The following is a 12,553-nucleotide window of genomic DNA, read 5'->3' on the forward strand; positions in this document are numbered from 1 at the left end:
TAACGCTCAGAGCCAGCCAGCTTCCAAGGAGCCACAGCAACCTGTGGCTTGACCAACCTTTGTGTGGCTGTCCCGGGGTGGGAAGGTGAGAAGCAGCTCCTCTCTGTGCTCTGTGAAAGTCAGCTTTCTTGCATGACATTCCTAGCGACAGGAATTCTAAGGTCATATTCTACCTTCCCAGGGTCATGAGGTGCTATGGAAATGCTATCCGTACTGTCACATGCACTCAAACTGCGCCTTGCTGCAATAATAATTCTGCCTAAAATAGGGGTGGCTCATCCAGCTGGGCTGGTGTGTACTTTGACACAGGCTGGAGTAAATAGGAGTGAGGAGCACGTGGAACCAGAAATGCCTTAACTCACTAAATTAATGGACTAAGAACATTGGGAATATCATGAATTACAGACAGACTTGCTAATAACACACAACAAAACAGTTCTTAAAATAGCGCTGGGAACATCTGGGGTGTAGCATGGGGTACGCGTTGCCAAGTCCAGGACCTTGTGTGGGCACGGTTATGTGTATGTGAGCAGAGGGTGTTTCTGCAGGATGGACAGTCGCAGGCAGAACTGGCCCACATGGGTAAACTCCGCAGTGGAGATATTTCCTGGTCTCATTCCAGCTAGAATTTGCAGGGTTTGGCATTTATAAATGGTTTGCCTTGTAAACAAAATATATGTTCTCTGGAGGCTGTAGAGAGACAACAAACATAGAACTCCCTCGTGCCATTTGCAGTTGCCATGTAGGATAGAACAACTCTTTAAAAATTAACAGAAATAGTATTTTTCTTTCCTAATGCCTTTTACTCACTGATCCTAACGAACTATCCAGGAAGGCCATTAGCATTTTAAAAGAAGATGCCAGCATCAAGAGACTATTATACATAAGTGCACTAAGGAGAATTGAGTTTAAACACTGTTGTTCTTCCTCGGATCTCTTGAAGTCCCTCATTCTCCATACCAGCATCTTGTGTACATACAGCAGCTCGCTGTGGGTTACTTTAATGGCTGACTGCATGGAACATGTCTGACACAGAAACATCTTAACTGGTCATGGAGTCAGGCTTTCGAAAAAGGCCTGTTGCAAGGGGAAGAGGGCTGCAGCGTGGTTACCATTTGCTATGGTATAATAGTATTTTAAGATCATGCTGTACCCTATTAAAAAAGTGTCAAAGCCAGTGCCCCAGCCATTGCTGCTTGTGTGCTAAACAAGCCCTACCCTCAAACTGTACCCCACTTGGTCCTCTCAACAACATAATTTATATGCTATCATATAAACAGGGGGTGACCGCTCTTCTAGATTACCTGCTAGAAGAGCAAGGGGGATATAAACAAGAAACTCGCCAAACTGAAAACGACCCTGTGCTATTGACTCACTGATGACACTGAGCCACACCATTCCTTGTTGTTAAAACAGGGGCTAATGAGTATTTACTTCACAGAGTGTCACGGTTATTAACCATGGAAAGATTACAAAGTGCTTTGAAGAGGTAAAATCTGTATCAATGCTACTTGTTATTATCAGCTGTGATGTTATCAGCCTCATGTAGTATCAGGAATAGGTTGTTTTTCAGAAGGTAATTTCTTTTGAAGAGGTCTGGCACCAAGCATTAATGAGGCATCAGTAACAGTTACTGTCCTCCTGGTGATTTTGGGCTTCCAGTCAATCTGCTGTCTCATGAGCTGTTCAAGTAAGGGATAAAAAGGCCCAAAGAACAAAGGCAGCATTGAGGTTACAGTAATGTGCCTGACGAGAAATGTGATATTTCTAGAAACACTTCTGAACTGACTTTAAATATTCGCTGTATATCCATTTCTTGAAGCTTCTTCTAAGTACTGACAATGCATTGCTTCACATCCACAGCGTGCTCCAAAAATCACACAATCAAATAATTGCTGGCTGGGCAGTCTTACGTGTTCTGCATTACATGTCACGAGCACGCTGCTGTCATCTGCCTGAAGTATGGGTTATGTGCCAGAAGAAGCCCGTGGACAAATTGGAGACTCCTGAGCCTAAGCGTTGAGTCAACTGGGCAGTTTCTATTTGTAACCAAGGAAAAATTAACTAGCAGTACTCTGTTGGTGGCTTGAAAATACATTCTAGAGGTAATCTTTCCTCTTGTTCCAGCTCATGTACCCTCTGAGTATCAAAGCTACACAGAGAAACAGATTTGTCTTGAACATTTGGCTGGTATTTAGGACATGGATGGTTTTAGTTAAGGTATTTGTTAAGTGCCTAGAACAACAGAGGGCTGATCAAGGAGGCATTTGGAGAGTTCTCAAGAGTAAGGGATACATGTGCATAACATGTCAGGATTTTTATGTTTTTATTGCAATACCAGAACAAGTTGTGGAGCTCAGGACAGCTGTAACTCCCCTGGGATGGCTGCAAAGGCAATGTCCACTAGATGGCCTGTGGCATTGCTGCTCACTGTCCCTGTAACACCCTGGACTTCACCCATGTGAAAACAAGGCATCCACCTCAGCCTTAATGGAGGGCTTCTAGGAAAAGACATTAAAAAAAAAAAAAAAAAAAGAAAACATTTAAAATCTGACAAAGGCTTCATGATACAAGGTTAGTTACTCTGCAATAAACATCGAAAGCTTGTAAGCAGTGAACCATTTCAAAGGAGAATGTTGTTTCTTGGTGCAAAGTGTACAAGCACTCACCCTTTCTTCTCTGACTGACAGCTCTTAAAATGTACTGTCTGCACAGATCTTTCATGGCACAATAGGTAGTGTTTCAGTGTTGTCTTAAAATTTATTTTGAATCATTACTATGATTTAAATTTGAATTTATGTACAATGCACGTGTCGTGGTTTAGGCCAAAATCCACTACTCGGGACCTGAGGGACCCCAAATGGGACCGACAGATGCTCCCCTCTACCCCTCTTCAAAGAGAGAGGCAGAGGAGGGAAAAGAGACTTATGAGTTTAGAAGGAACTAAACTACTTTAATGAAATATTAATAATAAAATAAAAAGAAATAATGAAAAATATACAAAACCGTATCAAGCTCCCAAGATGACAGTCACGTCACTGCCTGGCACTGGGGCAGTCCCAGGCTGGACTCAGTGATGGATGGGAACTGGATTCCAGATCTGGATTCAGGATCGGGATCACAGGCAGATAAACTGAGTCCTCCTCAGATGTCGGCCATTGAAGGAAGAGAGCTGACCCTTTGATCCCTCAGCTTTTATACTGAGCATGAGGCAGATGGGATGGAATGCCCTGTTGGTCAGTTTTGGGTCACCTGTCCTGTCCACTCCTCCCTGCAGGTGGGACCCCACTATGCTTTTCCACTTCCAACCCTCCAACGTGGCAAATAACAAAGTTGGTTGGCCTTGGGGGTTACAGCAATAAGTATAAGCAAAAGCCTCTCTGCATACCATGCCTGGGCATCAGCTATAAACAATTGGTCTTATCACTCTGAGAGAGTGAACACTGTCTGCACAATATGTAGTTAATTTCAGTAGTTAGAAGAGGCCCAGCTAATAAGCAAAGTTACTGAACAAAATTGGTTCTCTTTTAGCTCAAACCAGGACAGCATGCAAGATAGCTTGGGGTACTCACAAGCCTGTTCAATGAGGGTCTATGAACATAAAAGCTTTCTGGGGAAGTATGGTTTTCTAACAGATTTTGCCCAACAGCACAGAAAGGTTCACGTGCAGCCCTTGACAGATTAAATTTCCTCTGTTAATAACTGTTCTTTCTTCCACCATAGCCAAAATAAAAATGCCACACACACTCCCTCACCCAATTGCTGCATCCCACCACCCAAGTCAGTCCTTTCCTCAGTGTGACCAACCTTTTGTTATCTCTTTGATACTGCTTCAGCATTACCCTCATTCAAACCACTCTTCTGACGCTGCCAGCTACTAGTCTAAACATTGACACCTACCTGGAAAGCAAGCAAATGACAGGCTCTGTGCGGAGGGAGGAAAGGGCCTGGGTGTACAGTGTTGTAGTGGAAAGGAGTGTGGCTGCATGTAGAGACAGTCGGCTCACTACAGCATCTCAGGCATCCCAATTCTTCTTTTATTTGGTCCTGTGTTTTTGAGTTAGGTGTACTGTGTAACTAACCACCCTCACGGATCATAACTGTGTGGCCCGTCATTGTGTACATGTCTATTAACTGTAAAGAGCAACACATTAACTGTGCTGAGGCTTTGCAAGAACTATACCCATTGTGGTATAACCCACAACATTTTCACAGCCTTCATCAGAGTAAAGCCAGAGGTGGGAGACATGGAATAAGCAGATTACAGCACCTCTGTGATTGTTTTCCTGTCTGATATATTTCTGTAAGTACTACAGCTGAACCGCCCTTCCCAAGCACCTGTTTAAGGTATGAAAGGTTGTAGTAAGGCATGCTAAGAAGAACATTAAGAATGTTGTTTGTTTGCCTTTTTCCCTGGAAAATGTTGCCTCAACCAAACAAAAATGATGACAAGTCTGTGCATCTGCTGGGAATTGCAAATTAGTACTCAGCTTGCACAGTGTGATCACTGATGAAGTACATTTGTTGAGGCATTATGAGGTCCCTCTACAGTGCTGGTGATGATTCAGGATTTTAGGCATTCGTCTGCAGGTGGGTCAATAGGAGTGTTTTGCCACCAGTGTTCCAGGGTTGCCTTAATTCATGTTTAGGAGCCTAATTTTTTTGGTTCCTAATTTGAAATCTTACTAGCTCATTGGACAGCAAGAGGGTTCTTTAGTTTGCAGATGGAAGCTTTTCTTCATGTGTTTTCTGTTTTTTCCCACTGAGAGGTTTGTAGCCAGAGAGCTGACATTTAGATAAGGGATAGCAAATGCTTCAGAGCACAATACTATACTGCGGTACCTCCATCAATGCCTCTGAGACCAACCTCATCGCTCCTTAGATTCCTCTGATGACTACTGTACTGTATTTGAATTAAAATAACCACCGTCATAGTCCAAAACAAAATAAAGGCTACGTTAGCCAGAAAAAAAAAAAAAATCCTTATCTCGTTTTTCTAAGATGTGCAGCTAAACTAAAATGGAATTAAGACTTAACAGCACTTCCTCTCCATGCTCCTTGTTTCCCCTTATACCTCCTTCACCTCTATCTTCTCGCCTCCTCACACTGTCACTCATGCTCAGAATGCTTTGCCAGCCAAGTTCCTGGCACCTTCACTTCCCTTTTTTAAATTATACTGAAAACCGTATCTTCCAGTGTTGCCCTTGTTAACAATCATTAATCTCTCTGTGATTGCACTCCTGGTGTTATTTTGAATGGTACACACTTCTGAATTTAGTCTTTGATCTTGTAAGGAAGCCTGAGGGTACAACTTCTTGCAGGATTGGTGCTTCATGTTAGAAATTTAGGATGGCAGGTATCCAGCCTTGCTCTGGATCACTTTGGTAAATGCCTGTGTGCCCTGGCCATGAATGGTGCCATGGTCTATGCAATGGTCCTAAATAGTTAAATCACTTTGAAAAGCCAAAGTTTGGTCTAAAATACTGTTATTGTTTCTTTCTACAAAGTCCAGGTAGATTCTTCCTTGGCAGGCTTTTTTATTTCATTACACAAGAATCGTAAGTGATTATCTTTCAAATGACATTACATTCCCACCTCAGATGGTTATGTAGTATTAAATATCCCTGCTTTTCAGCTTCCAGGTTTAATTTTACTTCTTTAAAAAATGCTCAGTAGCAACTACTCTAAAGAAAAATGTATTTGTACAAACGAAGCAGGAGAAGGCATCAGGGCTTTGTAAGATGTTTCTGTGAATGCGTATGTATGTGTGCGTGCACAGAATAGACTGGTACCCAAAAGAGCAGTATATACATTTGTAATTAAATCTTACTTAAATTTAAACTTCTTCCTTCTGTTAAACATGCAAATATTTCTGTTCTCTTTGCAAATTCTGCCACTCTGCTCATTACCAAACCTTTCAGAAAAGACATAAGCCCAAATCTTCCTCTGATCAGGCTCTTAATGTGTTATGTGTGGTCTTTATTTAGACTGTAAACTTGCTGAAGTAGGAAATGTCTTATAAAAAACCAACTACACTGTCTCATTTCACATCCAAATTCTTCTCCCATACCAGCTGTGTGTGTTTGCCTAGCAGCAAGTCTTCTGTTAATGAATGACTTGTTCTCATTAGCTTGTCAGGCTGGATATGTAGCCTGTAGTTCCCACTCATACAGAGCAGCGTTCCTTCCCTTGTAGCTTCTGGTAAATCAAACAATGAGATATACACAGCCTTGTGTCTCTGAGTCTGACCTTTGTACTTTTAATCATTAACTAACACAGAATGCCAAAATAAAATAACTATCTGGTGGTTAGATATATTTAACATAAGCAGACTCCTATGGACTGCCAGGTGTCGGGATTGTTGCAGGCTTTACCATCGGCTGCCACTTCTAAGCCTTCTTTAAACGAGGGGAAAATTAATTTCCTGATCAGCAGAGCCAAAGGAGTTGTACTCGATAATTTTTTTTTTTGTGAAGCTGAGGTCCAGAATGGATTCTCAGACATCTCAGAGGTTTTCAAAACAAGGCCCTGAGCAGCCTCATCTAACTTTGGAAATACGGATGAGGAGATGAAAACTTGAGCATGTTGGAAGGATTTAAATCTGAGGATGGCAGGCCCTTTGAGCAGGAGACTGGACGAGATGGACTCCAGTGATCCCTGCCAACTTAAATTCTTATTGTAATAAAAGTTGAGTTTATCTGCAGGTTTCCTCCATTCAGAGCATTAATTAAGACTCTGTCCTCTAACTAGGCTGAATTTTTCATGAAACTCACAGGAACTGAATATTTCTGGAACCTCTGTCTGTCTGATTTCTGTAAAATTGGCCCACAGGTTCAAAAGTTACTGGGAGGTAAAAGACAGCTGAGGCAGACAGAGAGACACTCCCTTCCCCACACACATAGGACAACTGTATAAGCCTTGTTTTCTTAAGAAAACCTTTCTTCCCTTTATGTTTGTGCAGAAAACTTGTCAAGTGTGCATCTAATGAGGCCTGAAGTCATGCTACGTACTCCCAGCTGCAGCCAACCTGAAATAATACCTCCCCAGAGCCAACAGCACATTTCATACAGCTGAGGCATTTACTGTGCAATCTGAACTATGCAGAGAAGTTGAGACATTTAGGAGTGAAACCCGGGCATCTTCTTTCTGATAGTCAGAGATTATATCGTTGCGCTCACACGTGCGTATGTTTAAGTCTGCCTGGTGCCTTGTCCGTCGCTGCCAGCAGACACGGGAGTATGTCTGTTACCTCTCCGGGTCATCCTCAACTTTCTCATACCCGAGAGTGACAGAAAGGGGAATTTGACCTCAGCGTGCTAGAGACCGCCTGGCTGTCTGCCTTTCCCTTTTTGTCTACTGTTTCTTAGGATGTAGTCACACTACAAAATTACCTTGAGTCATCTGTCTTGGAAGTTTTTCCCGTGGGTTGCTTGTGATAAAGGGCAGCCATACTAGGCACATTAATAATCTGTGCTGCTCAGGGAGACGCTGATATGGCGTGAATCCACTGTGGATTGTACGTGCTTCTGAGATTTCCGTCTACCGGAGCCAAGTTCACATCCCTCCCCAGTGTCTCATCTGCAACGGACCAGTACTATAGCTACAGTCCACAAGCTTGCCTGATCAGCCAAGAGACTCCTTTAGCAGCAGCATGGTAGCAGATTATTCCATTTCCCTCTCTCCCAGTTTGCAGAGAACACACCTATCTTCCTCTGCTTTTGATGGCCCTGGAAAACATTCCTTCTGTGTTCCCGGGAAAGAGCTTCAGAGCACTTCTATTTTCTGCCTCACAGGGACGCAGAAACTGTGAAACTATCAGCATCCTCTGTTTGTATGTTCCCTGGAGCTGTTATACTGCGCAGTCTGAAATAGAGATCCGGCCTCAGGGATTTGTTAATGATGCATTCAGTTTCAGCATGGCACATGCTCATTCCTGGGGAGTTACCAAGTTAGCATTTATAGTTCTACGCTTTTCCTCTGAGTAGATGAAACCCTCTGATTTTCCCTTAGCACTGAGGTCTTGCGCATTGGATTCTCTTCTCATGACAGCTTACTTGGAATTTCACCAGAAAGCTTTCAGCCTCAATCTTTCCTCCTAAAATCACAAGCTACAGTAGCATCATGCCAGTGATTCTGCCATAACTTGGTGTCTGATCAGCAAGCAACAGTAAAATGAGGTCTTGTTAGACACAATTTCAAAATAATAAAATAAAGACTTCTGTGCTGAAGATGGGTGATTATTGTTGTGGGCACTGGAAGCCTTTTGCACTGGGCGAATAAGTTCACAAATAGGAAGCAAGGAGCAAGCCGTTAGTGAGGAAAGCACAAGTGGAAAAACTGTGGGGAGTGAGTGCTGCTGTTTTTTTTGATGGGGCTAACGAGGGTCCCTACTGCAGAGAAATGGCAGTGGTAAAGGATTAAGTGAATTCACTCAAGGTTTACCCTGTTCTCTGGTTGGTTTGTCAATTCATGTTTCTCCCGCCACTTTAGGCAATGAGCGAATTTTTCTGTGTGGGCAAGGGTTGAACTAACAGGAACACTTTCACTATATTTCATATTAACTTGCTAGTGAAGACAAGACCTCTCTTGCATGACCTACATGCCTGAACTCAGAATCCCTCTCCTGGGCCTGCCATCTTCAGATTTAAATCCTTCAAACATGCTCAAGTTTTCATCTCCTCATCCATATTTCCAAAGCATTTAAGCCTCAAGGCAGTAGGCCAACAACGGAATAGTGCTGAGCACAAAGATGGTTTTGTAACCACATCAACTCAGCCCAATGCAGATCAACTGCAGCAAACCCTGCAGATTGCTTCACCTCCCGGTGTAGTTCCATTATAACCTCCTTATTTCGCTAGTCCTCAGCTGATAGCAAAAGATCCTCTTTCAGCTTTATAACTCTGACTCTTTTATTTTTTTTTCACTTTATGTGAAATGCTGTTGAGAGCTGCCAAAGACTGAGCTGTGACATAGATCTAGCTGAATTCAGGGGTTTGGAAGTGTTCCTTCACGCTTGTCATCTCCTTCAATAAGCAGTGCATTGTACCAAGTCTGTACATTCTTTACTGCTATACTTGTTGCTATGGCCAGAGGTGCCAAGTTTCAGTCCAGTTCTTTTGGGAGACTAGACAGAAATTTGGATTTTCTTTCTTTCTGCTTTGTTTATGCTCCTGGCTCCTACAACGTTCTCCCTTACCATCTCCCAAAACTTCTTTCCAAGGCAGAAAAGTTGGAAACCACTGCTCTCTCCAGTCCCTCAACTTCTATAACCATCAGCAGTCCCTCCTTGGCCTGAATCATTGTGGAAGAGAAGTGAACACATGGATGGATTCCCTCTCGGGACAGGTGTTTCTAAAATCAGGGAGAAGCAGAAAGGAACAGATGGGAATAGCCTTGAGCAGAGAAGAGGGAAGTTTTTGGCAGGGGATCTACAAACGCATGCCACTGTCTGTCCATATAAAACTTGGGAAAGGCTCTCGCAGAAGGGAGAGCAGCAGGACGCGCTGCCTCATTGCCATGGAAACAGCCAAAGAGCTGGCTGGGCAGATTTAGAAATTTCTCCTGCTTGGGACTACTTTTGGTAGATGTCATCCATCTTTGCAGAGATTAAAACAAGGTGGAAAAGAGGAAATGTTTGACACTGAAAGCTGAAAATGTGTTTTCTTTCTTAGTTTACAATGGAGAGTCAATCTTGCATGGTTTTATGAAGATATTTATTCTCCCCTGAGAAATATGTCCTGGTTTTGATGGGCATTATTTTTCCTGTTGTCCTCATATTTTGGGGGGTTTTTCATTGCAAAGATCAACCACTTCTGGCATTATGATTCTAGCTGCCATTTTGATACTCTTAGACTTCTCTGTAGTGTTCCCCATGAGTCTTGCAAGCACACTGCCTTACCTAAATGACATTTTTTAAGATCTCTCCTTGATGACCCTAAGGATCTCATACTCCCTCCAAGACGCTGATCTGTTCTCACCATAGCACCTCAAGGTTTTTTCCACCACAGCCTTCAAGTCCAGTACCTTTCCCACAGCCTTATAGTGTTATTTCTTAGGATAGTCTAAAAGATTTAAATATATATATGTATTATAGCTTGTATATGAAAGCCCTGTATATGAAAGAACATGCTTCTGTTTCTACAACTGTGGAATGGAGAAAGCCATGGAAATCTCCCACATTAGAAAAGTGAAAAGGTTGATTACTGCGCATAGAAAGTTATTAGTCCCCATAGCCTGCACTTTGCAATGTACAGAATAGGTAGGACTGTACGATTACCTGCAAACAACAGTCTTGGGAATCATCCTGGACCAATTATTCTGTAAGCACGAATTCTCTTCCACGTCCATCAGCAGCCAGCATGTTTATACTGTAAAAAAATAAATGGTAGACAACAAAATGGTAGAAAATACTGGCTTACACTGTTTTCTCCACCTAAGCACCTTGGCAGCTATGGGGAGACCCATAGCAAACTATTTTGTATTTACTTAGGAAAAAGAGAAAGGATGCACAGTTTTATGAAATATGGAGAGGAAGAGATTACTACTACGGAGTAGTAAGCAATCATTAAACTCGGTGTAACATGTCTATTTTTCCACCTGCTGTGTCTTACCTTCACATGGAAGGCTCCCAGCTGTGTAGCACAGCTGGAAATCTGTGAAGTCACAAGGAACCTATACAGTTGCTGCTGTAGGAACGGGAAGGAGATCCTGGCCAAGTTTAGTGCTGCATTTCCACAAAAATATTTACAAAGCCCTTAGAAGCAGGAGAGTCAATACTAGTAACTAGACCTGTTTGTTCTGGATCTAATTTAATGCAGTGTGTTCCTGCTGAAACAACTTCAGAGACACTTGTATTTAGGCAGCTCGATATTTTCATGCAATTTTACTAAGCAGCAGAATATGCTGCAAAATAAATCTGAGATTGGTTTGAGCTGGTGTCGCAAGGAGAATCATTAATATATAAAGTGGTTGGGACCCAGGTGAAATTGTTTCTGAGCCTAACAGAAAGAGAAAGCTGATATATCACAGAGGATAAATACAGTCTCGGAAAACACAGTTGGGCTTAGCAGGGTTAGACAGTAGTTATACATATACAGAGTCAATACCTTTCATGATTTGATGTTTAGCCAGATTAGAAGGATCTTCTCCTTTTTAAATGCACTGAAGAAACAACCTCCTCAATTTAAACAAACAAAAATCCAACTATTACACCAGCCCAGCTGGCAAGATTCATTCTATTACTCCAAAATGGTAGGGAAAGGAAAAATTATTTGCTCCTCAAAAGTTTCCCTTTTCAGCAATGGAATCACAGGAATTAAGTTGCGCCTCCTGCTTGGTCGTGGCAAGAAGCTCAACACTTGATTTTCTGAGCTTGGAGAGGAAGCCAGCAACCTGCTGGCTGGCAGTAGGGCTTCTCTTTTTTTTTTTTTAAAGGATGATTTCAGTTCAATAGCAAAAGGTGATGTGATGTTTGAATAAGGATACTACTGCCCTCTGCCGAGAGAGATGCGATTGTTTCTTTCCGACTGTTTCCTCTGCCACCAAAACCCACGACTTCATTGCTTGGAAAGTAACTGCCCTAGGAATTGTTCTCTGCAGCTTCTGTCTTTCCTCTGAAGTTTGCTGATCTGAATCTCTTTCACCAAATATTTTGAAAACTCTATGCCTCGTACAAAGTAAAGAGTAGCAAGGGTATTTACATGCAAAATCTTGCCATGATGGTAGTAGGAACTGTGAAAAATTGAAACAGCGTTTTTAAAAAGCAGGCTTTATGATTTATAAACACTTCAGGGATCCTCAACAATGTGATATCTGCTGGAGCTATTTTTCAGTTTTCCTGCCAAAATTCAATCGTGCGTTATCAGATCAGGCTGAAGTTCTCTACAGTTCCTTAATTTTTTTTTTTTTAACTGCAGCATTTGCCTGACTGAGTTTTGGGCTCAGCCTTACATCCACACCATTTTTTATGGTTATGCAGAAATGGAAGCTTATTCATTGCTACATTTAAAACTGGGTTTACATTACAGATCTAACATTACTGTCATTTTGTTAGGGTTTTTTTTAAAGAAAAAAAAAGTGAAATGTAACAATATTTTTAACCACTTGAGGGAGCTCTTTCATTTACACATTAGGATGTTGCCATTGTGCATACATATTGGGAAATTATAAACCATACTTTTAAACAACTTATTATAGGACATACTACACTTTACTGAAATATGTGAAAGTATTGAGGCTCTCGGGTGATTGACTTGAAATCCAGGTAGAAGTTTTTGAGGACTTAATCATTGTGGTCAATAAATGCAGGTATCGGAAACAGCCACAGCTACTTACTCCCTGGGCTGACTGACAGCTATCGTAAAATAGAAAATAAATTAGTTACACAGAATTAAAAGTAGGCAACGTTAATCACGCCTGTTTCACAGCAGTGCCAAAAATGGCAGGAAGGAACAGGACCAGGCATGGATTTTATAGAGGGGTTGTGAAAGCCTCAATCCACTACCTCCCCTCCCTTGCCATCCCCACCTCTCCGTAATGCGGGCCAGTATAGGCC

This window comes from Vanellus vanellus (genome assembly GCF_965231255.1).
Source record: "Vanellus vanellus genome assembly, chromosome: 5".
In the NCBI taxonomy this organism is placed as follows: domain Eukaryota; kingdom Metazoa; phylum Chordata; class Aves; order Charadriiformes; family Charadriidae; genus Vanellus; species Vanellus vanellus.